Source organism: Emys orbicularis, chromosome 3, assembly GCF_028017835.1.
Source record: "Emys orbicularis isolate rEmyOrb1 chromosome 3, rEmyOrb1.hap1, whole genome shotgun sequence".
Taxonomy (NCBI): Eukaryota; Metazoa; Chordata; order Testudines; family Emydidae; genus Emys; species Emys orbicularis.
Genome location: NC_088685.1, coordinates 69,879,977 through 69,896,743, shown reverse-complemented (window position 1 = coordinate 69,896,743; position 16,767 = coordinate 69,879,977).

The window sequence follows — 16,767 nt, the reverse complement described above, 5'->3', positions numbered from 1 at the left end:
AAGCATGCATATTCAGTGCATGCACCTTAGATATGCACTTACCATACAGACTCATGAGTCATATATAAATAATTATATACACACCATATATGCATTCATAGATTACAATGGCAGCAGGGACCATTGTAATTATGTAGTCTGACCTCCTGCATAACACAGGCCGTAGGACTTCCCTGAATTAATTCTTGTTTCAAATCCAATAGCTCTGCTTGAACTAGAGCATATCTTTTAGAAAAACTTCCTTTCTTGATTTAAAAATGTCCAGTGATGGAGAATCCACCACAACCCTTGGTAAATTGTTCCAGTGGTTAATTACTCTCATTGTTAAAACAATTGCATCTTGTTTCTAGTCTAAATTTGTCTAGCTTCAACTTCCAGCCATTGGATCTTGTTATATCTTTGTCTGCTAGATTGAAGTGCTCTCTATTATCAAATTTTTGTTCCTCGTGTAGGTACTTATAAACTTCTCTCTTATAAACAAGTCACTTCTTAACCTTCTCTTTGTTAAGCTAAACCAATTGAGTTCCTTGAGTCTATCACTATAAGGCATGTTTTCTAATCCTTTAATCATTCTCGTGGCTCTTTTCTGAACCTTCTCCAATTTATCAACACCCTTCTTAAATTGTGGACACCAGAACTGGACATGGTGTTCCAGTAGTGGTTGCACCAGTGCCAAATGCAGAGATAAAATAGCCTCTCTACTCCTACTCAAGATTCCGCTTGTTACACAACCCAGGATCGTATTAGCCCTTGGGGCCACAGTGTCACATTGTCAGCTCATGTTCCAGCTGATTATCCACCATGACCCCCAAATCTTTTTCAGAGTCATATTCATAATAAATTCTCCTTGCACATACATCCTTACTCCTCCACTATATGCATGCTTGGACAAACAGCTATGGGTTTTCCCCCATAGACTATTGGCCTGATCTGAGATGTAGGTGCTTAGCACCTTTGAAAATGAAGCTATGCAAAAAGTCAGGCTCCTCTAATGAATCTACAGGGAGGACCCATCATCTGTGGTAAAAACTGCCACTTTAACTCCCCAATGCACATGCTCACCTCCCTCTCCGCACTGGCTCCTCCTAGTCCCACCTTCTAGGCCTGAGTGAAGGCCCTGTGCTTGAGGCTGGTGTGTATAAAACTTATGGTAATGCCCCCATTCTAAGCCTAGGAACGAGTGAAGATCCTCGTGCTCTCCTCCCCTTCACTGCACCACTTGGTCTCTCTCCAGTAGAATTTTCTTCTGAAACATACAAGCAAAGGAAGCATTTTTTCTAGTGAAAATGCCAGAAGATCAGCTGTTCACACTCTATTTTCAATCATATATTGAGGAAACATCTTGTTCTCACAATATTTTACATGCTGGACAGCCAAAGGGATAAATTAATGTAGGAACAGGCAGGGAGTTAAGAGAACAAAGCTGGAAGGAAAATGAGGAGCTAGAAGAGCAAAGAAGGGGAGGTAGGACAGAGAAAATGGCAGACGAGAAAAAGGACATTGAACAGAAACCCACTATTCCAACTAGAGGAAAGAATAATGCGTGGGGAAAATATAAAATGAGCGAAGTGCATGCACAACACACAGTCCTGGGTCCCCATCCAGGGGGCAGTTTGGACACACTCTTTTCAGCTTTGAGATGCAAAGCATAAATGTGGTTATTAGTACATAACATGTCTATCTGAGGTGCGTTATATTTTCTACCTTATCATGAACACTCCCATCTCCTCATCCGGAAACTGGATTACAGTCAATGGAATGCTGTACAATCAGCAGATGGGAATACTTGTTGAAATTCCAACCAGCTGTTCAATCTCCATGGCGAATCTTTAGCCTTTTTCATATTCTAAGCACTTTACAAAGTAGCCAAATAATCTTCACAACATCCCTGTCATGTAAGCGTTCATTCCCCATTTTACAGCTGGGGAAATGAAAGGAGATCAAATTTCTTGCTGAAAGCCATATAGAAAGTCACTGGAAGAGCCGGATTAGATACCAGGTGTCCAATCTGCCTAGTCTTTTGCTTTATCCATCAGACCATCCTGCCTGTTTATTTTTAGCAATTCTCCCATTGTTGATTTAATGCCAGTGCTGCTCCACATGTGCAAGCAGTGATGGGAGCACTAGTGTATATGAGGCATAGACATGTTTACCCGTCATCTGACACTGCTCATGATCAGATGACACAGAGATAAAAAACATCCATGCCCAAACTGCACTAGCCATTCCACCATTGCTAGCACAAGTGCAGTTGCATTGACTTCAGGCCAACAGTAGGAGAATTGTTTAAACTTCAAGACCTAAAAGAAAGGCACATATCCAGTGCATCTGCTACATACTCAGTCCAAGGTACAGTAAAGTCTGAATCAGACTTAAGAATGTCTTCATAACTATATGGTTAAGCTTTTAAAAAAAGCTTTAAAACAACATTACTAAAACTTCCCTCCCAACTCGTCAGACCTACACACACTTGCAAGAAGAAAGTTTCAAAGTATGTCTGCTGGCCAAACAGAGCCTTCAGATGGAATGGGGGTGGTAAGCAGAAGCGACCAAAATAGAGGCACATAAATGATCTGCCAAACTTGTGTCTAATAGAGCTTCTGGAATCTGTGCTGTTTATTTGGCTACATTGCACTGCTTTATGATGGACCCAAATATAATTCTAGGTAACCAAACATGAAAGAGATTTTGCACTGCACTGCATGCTCATAAATGATAAATTCCTTGCAGGTACAAGAATGGGAAAGATAATGTGCAGAGGTGAACCAAGTGTGTGGGGGTGAACTTTCTTTTTGGTGACATTTTGTGAAAATTCCAGGATTTTTTTCAGTTTTTTCTTTTTTCGCTGTTTCCGTTTATCCAAATTTTACTTGCCCAGTTTCAGGTATCTCCCAGATTTTAGAGTATATCTAAACTATGGGTCTTTATAGTACAGTTCCACTCTACAAATGGATTTTGTAAAAACTTTATGGATGGTTCCCATTTGGTCTCTTGGGCTTGTACATCTATGTACAGAGTAAAATTCAGGGGAGAGGAGATTCAGATCCTGTGTTTAATTTTGTCACATGTCTAGTTATAGACAATTAAGGTGCCCAGTACCTTAAGAATAGCAACAAATGTGATTAAATGTGAAGAATAAACAGATGTATTGATCCTGACTGCAGGTAGCATACGTTTTTTCAGAATCTGATTCCACTGATGTAACATGGAAGCATGAGAATCTTGCTGTTCTGACTTAATGAATCTTTATTGTCCTCTCACTGTATCCTGTGAAACCTGGAAGGCAAGGAGACAGGAAGAAGAAGGTTCATTCAAGTCCTTTAATAACATATTGAGGTTGAGAAAATTAGACCAATAGTTCTTAGCTTGAATTTAGCTGCACTTGAAGAAGTGTTCAATAAATATTTCTGTTCTGTATTTGGGAAGATGCCAGATGCAGTCATATCATATGATGAAGAAACACTTTCCATTCTAACAGTAACCTGGGAGAATGTCAAACAGAAGCTACTGAAGCTAGATAATTTGTACATCCATGGATCTGGATAATGTGCACCCAACAGTTTTAAAAGAGCTGTCTGAGGAACTCTCTGTACTGGTAATGTTGATTTTCAGTGTCTCAGAACACTGGGAAAATTTCTGAAGACTGGAAGAAAGTTGTGCCAATATTTTAAAAGGGCAAACAATGTGAGCCGGGAAATTATAGGCCTGTCAGCCTGACATAGATCCTGGACAAAAAAGTAGAATGGATGATACAGGACTGGATTAATACAAAAATAAAGGAGGGTAAAGTGACACTGCGCTCCATATTGTTCATGATGGTATGAGTATGACATAATTTTGATGCAGTTTGTACCAGATAGGTCATGTAAGGTGTCATTGGAAAAAGTTATGATTTGCTGAATGATTATCCTATTTATATGCATGTATCATTTTTGTATCTGAAGGTATGAATATTGACTATGTATCTGTATTTTAAATGTGCTTACTCTGGAAAACACTCACGGCTAGTCTTTCAGGAACAACAATGAAGAAGCTAGACAATAGACTATGGAAGAGCTTAGCCTTCCTGTAAATGTTTCAGCCAACCTGTAAGTAATGGCTGCTATTACTTAACAAGGGCATGTGACCAGACCACATGATACTGAACTCCATTTTGGGTACCTGTATTTTTGCACAAAGTGGGGCTGGGAGCTGAGTTTGGAACAAAGGGTTCCTGCCATATGGGAAAGCTATATAAGGCAGGGAATGACATCACCTAGGGGCCTCACTCCTCACAAAAGGATACTCCTGGAAACACCTGAAGAGCAAAGAACTGGGGGAAGTGCTGGTCCCAGGCTAAAGGGATTTCTAGCCTGTGTAGGGAAACTTGGTATATTAGGGTAGTTTGCGGTTTTATTTATCTACTAGGCAATCTGCTTTGATCTGTTTGCTATCACTTAATCTATTTTTTGTAGTTAATAAATTTGTTTTTTGCTCTATCTAAGCCAGTGTGCCTTTGAGTGAAGTGTCTGGAAAAATCTTAGCTTGGTTAACACAGACTTGTTGCATATCCTACCTACATTGAGGGGAAGGTGAACTTTATTAATGTGCTTACCTTGTACAGATCCCTGTGCAGTGTAAGACTGCATAATACAGGGTTTATAGCCCCGCAGGGGTGCAAGATGGGGGAACTGGGATGTCCTGTATGACCTTGAGTGGCTTAGGTACAGCACTCAGGTAGCTCAGTTTGGGTGTGTGGCGCCACATGCTGTCGTGTTGGGTGATAACAGGGCCTGGTAAGGCTGGCTGTGTCACCAACCAAGCAGTGTGAGAAAAGGGCCAGCCCAGCTGTGTGGCTTAGAGGGGCACAGCAGTTCCCACAGCTCCCAGACTGCCCCCCGGGGGGACAGCCCATCACTGGTAATATTGTGGGGAAATAGAGGGGGGGGCCTTCTTTTTGATAGCCAGAGTTGTGAATCTGAAGGCCCCAAAATAAACCCTCCAACAAAGATCTGTTATGCTAACTACCCTTACACAAAGCAGGGCCCAGGGCAGGGCCTGAACTAGACTAAAAAACACAGTTTTCTGCCAAACTCGGTCAAGTGTCATGTCCAGAGGAGGGGGGAGGGGCAAGGAGGTAAAGAATAAAAGAATAAAAAGCCCCAGCAGCAGCACTAATGAAATATGTTCATGGCTAATGAAATATAATAACCGCTTGTGTGAAGCAATAGGTAACTTTAGCTAAATGCAAACTGACTCATGCAGCTTCTCCTTTGCGTGATCTGTGACCCACTCCGTGATTCCAGCTATCTGCAAAAATAGCCAATCATAGATCCTCTTTAGGCGTCCCATGGAACCCCTCCCCCTAATCTTTAACCAAAAGACCCCGGAAAATAACGTGTCTTGAGAAATGTACCCAAACTGGTGCCAAGTACCACCCCTGGGGAAAACCACTTCTCAGAAAATTAATAAGGAAGGTACGGGGGGGGGGGGACGACTGACCCCGACCCTACTTTCTTAACTCGCGGTTTGGGGGAGGGACTAACCCCAACCCTAATTTCTTAACTCATGACTATTGTTTGTACTTTGCTTGCGGTTTGACGAAATAAAGCAGCCTGCGAGCTGCTGCTCGGGGTGTCAGTCTTCGGACTGCACCCCAGTGCACTGGTATGTATGTCAATAAACTGGCCTCAGGCTTGAGTCTTTGAACTAAAATGACTGTGTGGGGGTCTTTGGGGGCTCGTCCGGGATCACTCGACGTCCCACCGGACCGGAGGACCGTGGACCGCTCCCACACCGATCCCAGGCGCCAGGTAAGAGACCCTTGTCTCTATTTGGGCTTCGGTGAGTAGCTGCCCATGGGCTCTAGGTTCAGGTAAGGACGCGCTGTGATCCAAACCTTTTAAGGTTAGACTCATTTGCCTGACGCCTGTTCGTTTTGTGTGTGTCCGTTCTGTAACTTGCCTGTTTAAATTCTTGCATCATGCTGCGCTATCTCTATCATTGTTTACTTAGGCTATAATCTGGGGGGGGCGTAGGGAACTGTCTGTTTTGTGGTGTGTACACGAGGGTCTTAGACCCGACGGTTTCTTTGGGACAGCCTCGGTGAAATTACTGGGACATCCGTCTGGCAGTTAAACACTTTTAGAGTGCCAGCCCAGAATAAAAACAAGTTTCGGATGACAGGAGATTATTCAGGCAGGAACAGAGGCTAAATAGACTGTGTGGTCTCTCCGGAACATAAAGGAAACCGTTACTAACCACGAGAACAAGGAGTACGCCAAGCTCCTATGCTTTGCTTTTTAAGCTTTCTACTTTGTCTTAGTTAGCTTTGTGGCTCTTGCCCTCTGGGAGGTGGTTTCCCCAGGGGGGAGTGAAGGACCGGCTGCTGAGGAACCCCGGGAAAGTGGACCCCATAGTGAGTAGGGGCGTAATCCCCTGGACCTACAGGACGCAGGTGGACCCCTTAGTAAGGAGGGGCGTAATCCCCTGGACCCTACAGGAGGTAGGGCGGAATCCAGGTGGACCCCATAGTGGAGGGGGGGCGGAATCCACTACCTGGACCCTAACAGGAGGTAGGGCGTAATCCAGAAAGTCCCGGAGCAGCCGAAGGGGCCGGAGTGGCTCCCACCAGCAATAGGCTGGTGGCTCCCACCAGCAATAGGCTGTGTGGACTGGTGAGATCTGGGGCCCGGGGATTGGCAGCCCTCACCACCAGCAATAAGCTGTGTGGCTGGGTAGGACTGTTATAGCAAAGATCCCGGTTTAGGTGTGGTGTAATTGTGAGTCGTAAGGTGGTTCCGGGACCTGCTACGGGCGGGGTAAGGGACCATGAATTAATGCGGAGACCCCCGCTTTGTGTGAATAGTAGGTCCCCACCCTTTTCTACCCGTTAAGTGACAATTGTGTCCTTCCTCGCTCGGAGAGCGGGGAGGCCCCGGGAAACCGTCCACGTACTCCTAGGCAGTAGAGCAACCCATCCCGTTCTCCTGAAGGCGGGCCGGTGCTCTCTGCTGGGGGAGGGGTGTACGGGGACCACCTCCTTGCTCGGAGAGTGGGGAGGCCCCAGGGAATCCGTCCGCGTACTCCTAGGTAGTAGAGTATCCCATCCCGTTCTCTTGAAGGCGGGCCGGTGCTCTCTACTGGGGGAGAGGTGTACGGTGACCAAGCCTTTCCTAATCTTCTGTGTGGTTGGCCTACGACCGAAACCCTTCCCCAAATCTTCCTTTGGGAGCATGGACTCGCGTATGGAGTGAGCTCCATCCCCTTGCTGTGTTTGAATGGGAGCCCCTGGAAATCGCTTGCCAAAACCTGGGGCAATCGGGCATCCTATCCCATTCCTCTCAGAGGCGGATTGGTAACTCGTTGCCGGACAGGGTGCATGCGAGGACCTCCCTTATAAATCCTCCCCAGTGGTGTGAATGTTGAGGAATTGGCCTCACCTGGGAAACGGAGGCTAGGAAAATTGGTCTCGCCTGGAAAGGAGACTAAGGCTTATTGCTGTGTTTTAGTGTTGTTTAACTATTCTTCAAGCATGATAGCAAGTGTTTTAGTGTTGTTGTGTTGTTTAACCACTCTTTAAGTATAATAGTAATTGCTTTGTTAAATAATTAATCCTCTTCTACAAGGAGGGTTGGTAAAAACAGCCCACCCTCCTTGCTGAATTGATAGTAAAACAATGCCTGTGCCCATGAAAAAAAGGATTGGGCCCAAACGGGCAGGCAACCGCAGTTTAAGGAAGTTAGGAGAGGGGGTGTGTGTGAAGGGTTAACTCTGTAGTTGCTGGTGAAAATTAAGTAATTGCAGAGTTGGCTTCTTGCTTTCTTTCTTTTATAATTGTAATTGCTTAAATAATGGTGTGACGTTGTGCAGTCTATATGGTTTTATAAAAACTTGATAATAAGTCAATATAATGTAACTGGGATAGTTTTAGAGAAAATACGGTAATAAGTGAATATAACGTAACTGGAGAGAGGAGCCATCATGAAGAATCCCCTAGCTACCACCTGAGCTGGAACAAGAGCTGTACCAGGGGAAAGAATTGTGCCCAGGCCTGGAAGGTGTCCAGTCTGAAAAAAACTTACTGAGGCATCTCTGAGGGTGAGATTATCTGTATTTAGTTTGATTAGACATAGATTTGCGCATTTTATTTTATTTTGCTTGGTGACTTACTTTGTTCTGTCTGCTACTACTTGGAACCACTTAAATCCTACTGTCTGTATTTAATAAAATCACTTTTTATTTAGTAATTTACTCAGAGTATGTATTAATACCTGAGGGAGCAAACATCTGTGCATATCTCTCTATCAGTGTTATAGAGGGCGAACAATTTATGAGTTTGCCCTGCATAAGCTTATGCAGGGTAAAACGGATTTATTTGGGTTTAGACCCCATTGGGAGTTGGGCATCTGAGTGCTAAAGACAAGCACACTGCTGTGAGCTGTTTTCAGGTAAACTTGCAGCTTTGGGACAAGTGATTCAGACCCTGGGTCTGTGTTAGAGCAGACTGGAGTGTCTGGCTCAGCAAGACAGGGTGCTGGAGTCCTGAGCTGGCAGGGAAAACAGGAGCAGAAGTAGTCTTGGTACATTGGGTGGCAGCTCCCAAGGGGGTTTCTGTGATCCAACCCGTCACAAATGGCATAAGCAGTAAAACTATAAATAAATGTTAAAAAAAAAAAAAATTCTTGGTTTCTTTGCAGCCATTCCTTTGGGAGTGTCTGTAAATAATCCAGGCAAAAGGTTATATAGGTAAAATCAATTGAGTATGAAAAAGTTAGTTAAATTTGTTAAAAGACACTCCTGGTGTGTATAATTTTTTTTTTTGTTTTATAAGTTTAAGATAAATTACTGTTGTTTAAATACTTTTGCCAAACAAAGTAAACTAGTGTTGTTTAATTTTGGTATTAGCATTTGATCCTTAAAATGACTTAATGCTTTACAAAGTTTAAATTGTTTTAAATAAAGACCAAAGTTGTGGCTGCAGCAAAATAGTCAAAGCCAGGAGAATGGAAAATTTTAAATCCGTTTTGGTAACAAATAGCAAGTAAAGGCTAATATCAACTAAAAAGCCACAAATAGAAATCTTGAAGTGTTGCTGGGTACACCTTATACCCTGATCACCTTTGGCGCTCCCTGGACGGTTGCGCCTCAGGTGCTCTGGCCCTATTTGCTCGCCTGCATCACCGGATGACTGTGCACCGTTGATTGCTGCAGTTAAGTAAAACTTTTCCTCTGTGGTCCAGCACTACTGCCAGCAACGTGATGATTGGGCAGGCAGCACTTTTCCCTCTTTGGGAACTCTTTCTAAATATTTGGATTAATTTAATATCAAATGTTTAAATGATATAATTGTAAGTGTGTGTTGGTTTTAGTAATATATTTTCTTGCAAGAAGGGCAAATGCAGGATCTTGGGCGGAGGTTTTTGCAACAGTTTTGCATTGGTAAAATATGTCATGCGGGGGCTGTTGTAGAGCTTTTGCTTAAGAATTTTGTATCACAATCTGGCATATCTGAACTGATTATAAAAGAGCTATGTGCAGCTTCACAGATCCAGTATGTGTGCAGCTTCACAGATCCAGTATGTGTGCAGCTTCACAGATCCAGTATGGCCAAATGCCCTTTGAAGGCCACTCCCAATCAAAAGACCAAATTCAACCCTCATAAAAAAATTTTTTTTACCAGGGCACCCAATGCAGCTACCGACAGTGCCCTGCTGGCCCTGGCTCAAATAAACAGCCGTTTAATAAATTACACAATAGTCAGGCACTAACGAAATGTGTTAGGTCTTTTTATATACAGCAGTCCTGCCACTCACTGAAACCAGAGACTGGGTCTGCATAGGGGTCCATCAGCAAAGAACTGCCCTGGCCCCATGCTAAGGGACTCTTGTCCGCTGACAAATCCATTAAGCCTTCGGACCTTGCTAAGAAAACAACTTCTCCACCTGAGGCCATAATAAAGCCTCCAACCAAGCAAGGTGATTGTGCTGGTAACCCCTCCCTTGCAGCCTCATTGCTGGACAGCTAAGTGAACTAAGACTACGAAATCTTGAAGAATAGCTTGCGGAAGCTAGCCAAAACTACCTGAAAATGAAACTTTTAATATTCCTCAGCCTCTCCTCCGTAACGAACTTGGGGTGGGGAGGGAAAAAGTAAATTTTTTTTTCTAAGTCTTGGCCAGTCAGTGGCCTTCGGTTTGGCCTGTGTCATGTTGCGGTGTGTCCCGGCTCGGCATGGTTGCCCATTGTTGTAGTCCCCGCTCCCCAGCTACTCCCCCTCGTGTCTTCTCCAATTCCCATACAAATCTGTCTGGCCATGGCCTCAGGGAAATTCAAGTCTCGGAACAACAAATGTGGTATAACACATCCTACCGATGGAATTGTTGTTTCCAGTGGTGAATTGTGCTAAATGCTACTATGAGAACCACCACTTTCTCATTTCCCTCTCTGCTTTCCAAATAACTACCTAGTACCCTGATTGTTCTCAGAGAGCGGCCATTCAACTGGCCCAGCTTGTGCAGTGGGAAAGTTTTTATTGGGGAAAGGGAGGCGTAGTAGGAGGGGGCCTTGCATGACCTAACCAGAGCAGCCGCTATTTGGACAATAGACAAGGCCCAAGATAATAAAGAACGCCTGGAAAATTTGGAAAAAGCATCAGGCCTCCTTACTGGGGCAGGGTTAACCAACACCTATACCAATATAAAAGCCCTCCATGCCTTGTCAGGACTGGGAACCACAACCCAAACCCTCCTACAAAAATTAATAAACACCCTTGCCTTAGCTGGAAAGGACACTGTCTGGGATTCAGCTTGTAGTCAAATGCTGGATTTCTTTAACGGTTTCTTAGAAAAAAATGCAAACTGATGTTTTAAATCAGCGGTGGCCTGAAACCCTTACCACTACTGTGGGAGTGCCACCCGAGCTGTGGAAGTGGAGAAATACATGGACATTGTCAAAATGGAGCTGTGACTCTGTCGCATGTACCTTCCAAGCTTCGGGACCTATTAATGGCACCTGGGCTCCAGTGCACTTACTTGTGCCAAAACCCTGGGCGAATTGTCTATGGGACTGGGTTATCCACCGGCAGGTATGGGAAGTTAAACCACCCCATAAACCTAGCCGTTTCATCACCACTCCCTATGATTTTGCTGCTCAACATATCTGGGTGGGTATCGGAACCTTGTGGTCATTATGGCCCTTGGAACCCCCACAGCTATTTTGCCTCCGCAAATTGCATCCTAAAGAAGTGGTTAACGTTTTTGATTTGGCATGTTGGGAAAGGGAAGCGATAGGTAAAGATCCAGAGGGAAAATTACTATTTAGTAAGAGCCATGGATGTGCCCTGCCATCGGACCCCCACATCCCTATCCCCTTTCACCTTAACTTAACCACTGCACAAGGAAGCCGCTTTATTGTATGGCCTGCTAATCCTCAGGTTTATGTAACCCTCCATCCAAGTGTTCCTTTTACATTTGATTGAACTTCCCCTATCCCTAACCGCTTCCTAAACCTCACTTCTCTACTCCCTCTGCTCTCCAACTTATCTCACCTGCAAGACCCAAATGCATGTAATAGAAATAGAATACAACAAAGAGGCCAAAGCCTTCCAAACTGCTTATCAAGTACATACCTTATGCTCCTCCCACGACATTGCATGCTTTGCCTCTAAGGAAATTGCCCAAGTTACACCCAGTTGGCTAACCTCTTCTGCCCTTCACATTCTATTTTGGATTGTTCTAGCAATTTGTTGCGGATTAATGTTGGCTGTTGCTTGTTGTCTATGTAAATTTTGCCGTTTGCCCCAGCTCCCGGTTCAGCCCCGACCACCACCGGAAGCCCTTTTTATTTTCACAGATGTTCCCCACCCCACACTATATTGTCCCTCAGATCCGGAACTCGACCACCTTAGTGTCATTTCTAAATCCGAATACTGTCCTATGGCCCCTTTGTTTAATAATAGTAGTGATGCCTATAGGGCATCAGAGGAGGGAAATTGTGGGGAAATAGAGGGGGGGGGCTTCTTTTTGATAGCCAGAGCTGTGAATCTGAAGGCCCCAAAATAAACCCTCCAACAAAGATCTGTTATGCTAACTACCCTTACACAAAGCAGGGCCCAGGGCAGGGCCTGAACTAGACTAAAAAACACAGTTTTCTGCCAAACTCGGTCAAGTGTCATGTCCAGAGGAGGGGGGAGGGGCAAGGAGGTAAAGAATAAAAGAATAAAAAGCCCCAGCAGCAGCACTAATGAAATATGTTCATGGCTAATGAAATATAATAACCGCTTGTGTGAAGCAATAGGTAACTTTAGCTAAATGCAAACTGACTCATGCAGCTTCTCCTTTGCGTGATCTGTGACCCACTCCGTGATTCCAGCTATCTGCAAAAATAGCCAATCATAGATCCTCTTTAGGCGTCCCATGGAACCCCTCCCCCTAATCTTTAACCAAAAGACCCCGGAAAATAACGTGTCTTGAGAAATGTACCCAAACTGGTGCCAAGTACCACCCCTGGGGAAAACCACTTCTCAGAAAATTAATAAGGAAGGTACGGGGGGGGGGGGACGACTGACCCCGACCCTACTTTCTTAACTCGCGGTTTGGGGGAGGGACTAACCCCAACCCTAATTTCTTAACTCATGACTATTGTTTGTACTTTGCTTGCGGTTTGACGAAATAAAGCAGCCTGCGAGCTGCTGCTCGGGGTGTCAGTCTTCGGACTGCACCCCAGTGCACTGGTATGTATGTCAATAAACTGGCCTCAGGCTTGAGTCTTTGAACTAAAATGACTGCGTGGGGGTCTTTGACCACAACATATAATTAATGCAAATCAACATGGGCTTATGGAAAATAAATCCCATCAGACTAACTTGATTATCTTATTTTGTTGAGATTACAAATTTAGTTGATAAAGGTAATAGTGTTGATGTAATTGGACTTGGTATCACCCAATATTTTGATTAAGAAACTAGAACAATACAAAATTAGCATGGCACACATTAAACTGATTACAAACTGGCTAATAGGCCTCAAAATATAACTCTAAACAGGGAATCATATTCTAGTGAGTGTGTTTCTAGTGGGGTTTCTTCAGGCACCAGTTTTGGGGATGTTTTAAACACTTTTATCAAGGATCTAGAACAAAAATAAAATCACTGATAAAGTTTGCAGATGACGCAAAGATTGAGTGAGCGGTTAATGAAGAGGGCAGCTCGCTGATACTGGGTGACCTGGATCTCTTGGTAACCCGGATGTAAGCAAATAATGTGTTTTAATATGGCCAAATATAAAGTCATAGATTCAGGAACAAAGAATGTATGACATACTTGTAGGATGGGGGCCTTTGTCCTGGGAAGCAATAACTCTTAAAAGGCCTTGGGCCTCATGATTCATAGATGTGTAGATTATAAAACCAGAAAGGGCCCCTGTGATCATCTAGTCTGACCTCCTGTATTACATAGGCCATAGGACTTCCCTGAATTAATTCCTGTTTGAACTAAAGTATATCTTTTAGTTTCAGAGACTAATCAGCTGAAGATCAGCTTCCAGTGTGAAGCTGTGTCCTAAAGGGCTAATGTGATCCTTGAACGAATAAACAGGGGAATCTTGAGTAGGAGTAGAGATGTCATTTTACCTCTGTATTTGGCACTGGTGCAACCACTGCTGGAACACTGTGTCCAGTTCTGGTGTCCACAATGCAAGAAGGATGTTGATAAATTGGAGAGGGCTCAGAGAAGAGCCAGGAGAATTATTAAAGAATTAGAAAACATGCCTTATAGTGATAAACACAAGGAGCTCAATGGGTTTAGTTTATCAAAGAGAAGGTTAAAAGCTGACTATAAATACCTACATGGAGAGCAACTATTTGATAATGGGATCTTTGATCCAGAAGATAAAAGATAAAAGAAGATCATATAGCTGGAAGTTGAAGCTAGACAAAGTTAGATTAAAAACAAAGTTCACATTTTTAACAGTGAGAGTAATTAACTATTGGACCAATTTACCAAGGAGTTGAGGTGGATTCTCCATCACTGGAAATTTTAAAATCAAGATTGGATGTTTTTCTAAAAGAGATATGTTCTAGTTAAAGCAGAATTACTGGACTTGAAATAGGAATTAATTCAGGAAGTCCTATGATCTGTATTATGCAGGAGATTAGACTAGATGGCTACAGTGATCTCTTCTAGCATTATAATCTATGAATCTATAAAAACATACTATACCTTTGAAAATACAGGTAAAGTGTTCTGTCTACTTAGATCTATGTACCAACTCATCACCATAATACATAAGGGCTTATTTCTGGACAATAGGAGTGAGTTTTTCAGAATAGGACAGAAATTCTGATAGCTTTAGTGCATTCAAAATGTTGTTAAAATAAACACTAACATAGGTGGTGCTTAAGGGAGGCTAGGGAAAGCTAAGCCTCCTCAAACCTTGCACCATGTGGGGGGGGGGCAGTGGTGGATTTGGGCCCCCCAGAAAAATCTCCCCCTGCCACAGCAGCCCTGGGGCCATGGCAAGGGTACAGAGCTTTACTGGTCATGAGGCCACAGCGGACGGAAGGGGCAGTGAAGGAGTGAGCAGGCGGAGAGGCTGCAGGGGAAGGAGGAGGACAGGGCCATGGGTGGAATGGGGGCAGGGCCATGGGGGAAGGAGTGGAACGGGGACAGGTGGAATGGGGGCAGGGCCATGGGGGAAGGGGTGGAACAGGGACAGGGCTGTGGGTGGAATGGGGGCGGGGCCATGGGGGAAGGGGTGGAACCAGGGCCGGCTCTGGCTTTTTTGCCGCCCCAGGCAAAAAAGCCTCCGCCCCCCCCCCCCCCGTTGGGGCTCCGCTCTCCCGCCGGGGGGAGGGCGGCCGGAGCCCTGGGGCGAGGGCGGCGAGCCCCGGCGGGGGCTCCGCACTCCCCCCGGCGGCCCGAGCGCCGCGCCGCCCCCCTCCAGGTGCCGCCCCAAGCACCAGCTTGGTTGCCTGGTGCCTGGAGCCGGCCCTGGGTGGAACGGGGACAGGGCCATGGGCAAAATGGGGGCAGGGCTGTGGGGGAAGGGGTGCAACGGGAACGGAGCTGTGGGTGGAATGGGGGTGGGGCCACGGGGGAAGGGGTGGAATGGGGACAGGGCCATGGGAGATGGGGCTGTGGGTGGAATGGGGGCGGGGCCATGGGCGGAATGGGGGCAGGGCCATGGGGTAAGGGGTGGAACGGGGACAGGACTGTGGGTGGAATGGGGGATGGGCTCTAGGCTTGGAGCTTCAGCCAGGGCTGAGAGCTCTGCCTTGGTCCCGGCTGAGGCTGAGCTCTCGGCCCCCCCCCCCCCCAGTGGTCCCATCCGAGCTCTCAGCCCCACCCCCAGCCAGGGCCATTGTGGGAGAGACCAAGCTCTCGGCCCCACTCCACCTCGGCCGGGGCCATGGGGGCCTGTGAGCAGTGAGTGTGGATGTGGCCTCAGCCGAAAGGGGCTTTGGCCGAAAGAGGTGGGGCAGGGGGCTAGCCTCCCCAAAGGGACACTAATTACTTAAGGGTCATAAAACTTCTTTCATCCCAGAGCAATCTGCAGTAAGGGGCAGGGTTTAATTTGAAAAAAAAAAATCCCTCCCCCACTTCCCTGAGCATAATATGCAGCCTTGTGCTCTGACTTGTTTTATACTGATAAAAAGGCATTCCAAAAGAGAACTAAAAACTGTTGAGACAGTTGAATATTCAAGAAATTATCAGCCTAAATTACTGCACTTTCCCAATAACGTGATCTAGGTAAAAGGCCATTGTTCAATGATTATACTATTACCTTGTACTTACATAGCGCTTTACTTGTTCAACGCATGGCAGTGTGTGAGCCACAGTCTCGGTGAGGCTAGCCCCTGGCCCAGTCCTCCTCTTCCACCTGAGCCCCATCCCTCCCTCTCCCCCTTCCCTTGTGGAAGCCCAGAGCTGCCAGCCCTCCGCAGTCCCAGGCTGCCGGAGCACCTCCAACCCCAGAGCGCTTGGCGGGCAGCACATGCCCCTCCCCCCAGCCCCGAACCACCAAGCAGGCGGGCAGGCAGCACGCGACCCCTCCTCCCAGCCCTGGAGCACTGGGCGGCGTGGCCCTAGCCACCCCAAGTCCCAGCCACCCTAGCCTCAGCCCCAGAAGGCTTCCTGGAAGAGGAGCAGCCTGTCTGGGCTGGGGCCAGCTAGTGGAGGGGTCCTTGGTACGGAGCGTGGGCAGGGCCATATGGGGCTCTTTGGGGAGGCACAGCCTTCCCCTGCTTATGATACCCACCGCCCATGGTTCAAAGTGTTTCTAAAAATGTTAATTAAGTAATCCTCACCTCAGCCCTGTGAGTTAATATTATCACCATTTTATACATGGGGAAACTGAGTCCGAGAAATGAAGTAACTGAAAATTAGGGCTGGGATAAGAATTTAGAACTTTTCTGCTTCCCGACCCTCATGCTTATTCCTCCAGATCATGCTAAAATTAATGACGAACTGGGAGGAATTAATTGCCTGAGGAACAGCCAAGACCCAGTCACCAACCCTCACAAATGCTTTGTCCCATGGACTTTATTGGTACTATAAGATGAATATGAAAGACAGCATTACTGAGGTGTCTACATGACCTATCGCTCCTAGTTTGAAAGAGAACAAGTAAAAATGAGGTTTTGCTAGCTCAAAAGAGCTGAGGTAAAGAAAAACAGTGCTTTATTCTGTGTAATAGTTTCTGAAAAATATATACAGTAATGTCTGCTGAGTTCCCTATTTTATTTCTATATCTAATCTATATCTATGGCAGGAGGTAAAGGAAATTGTTGC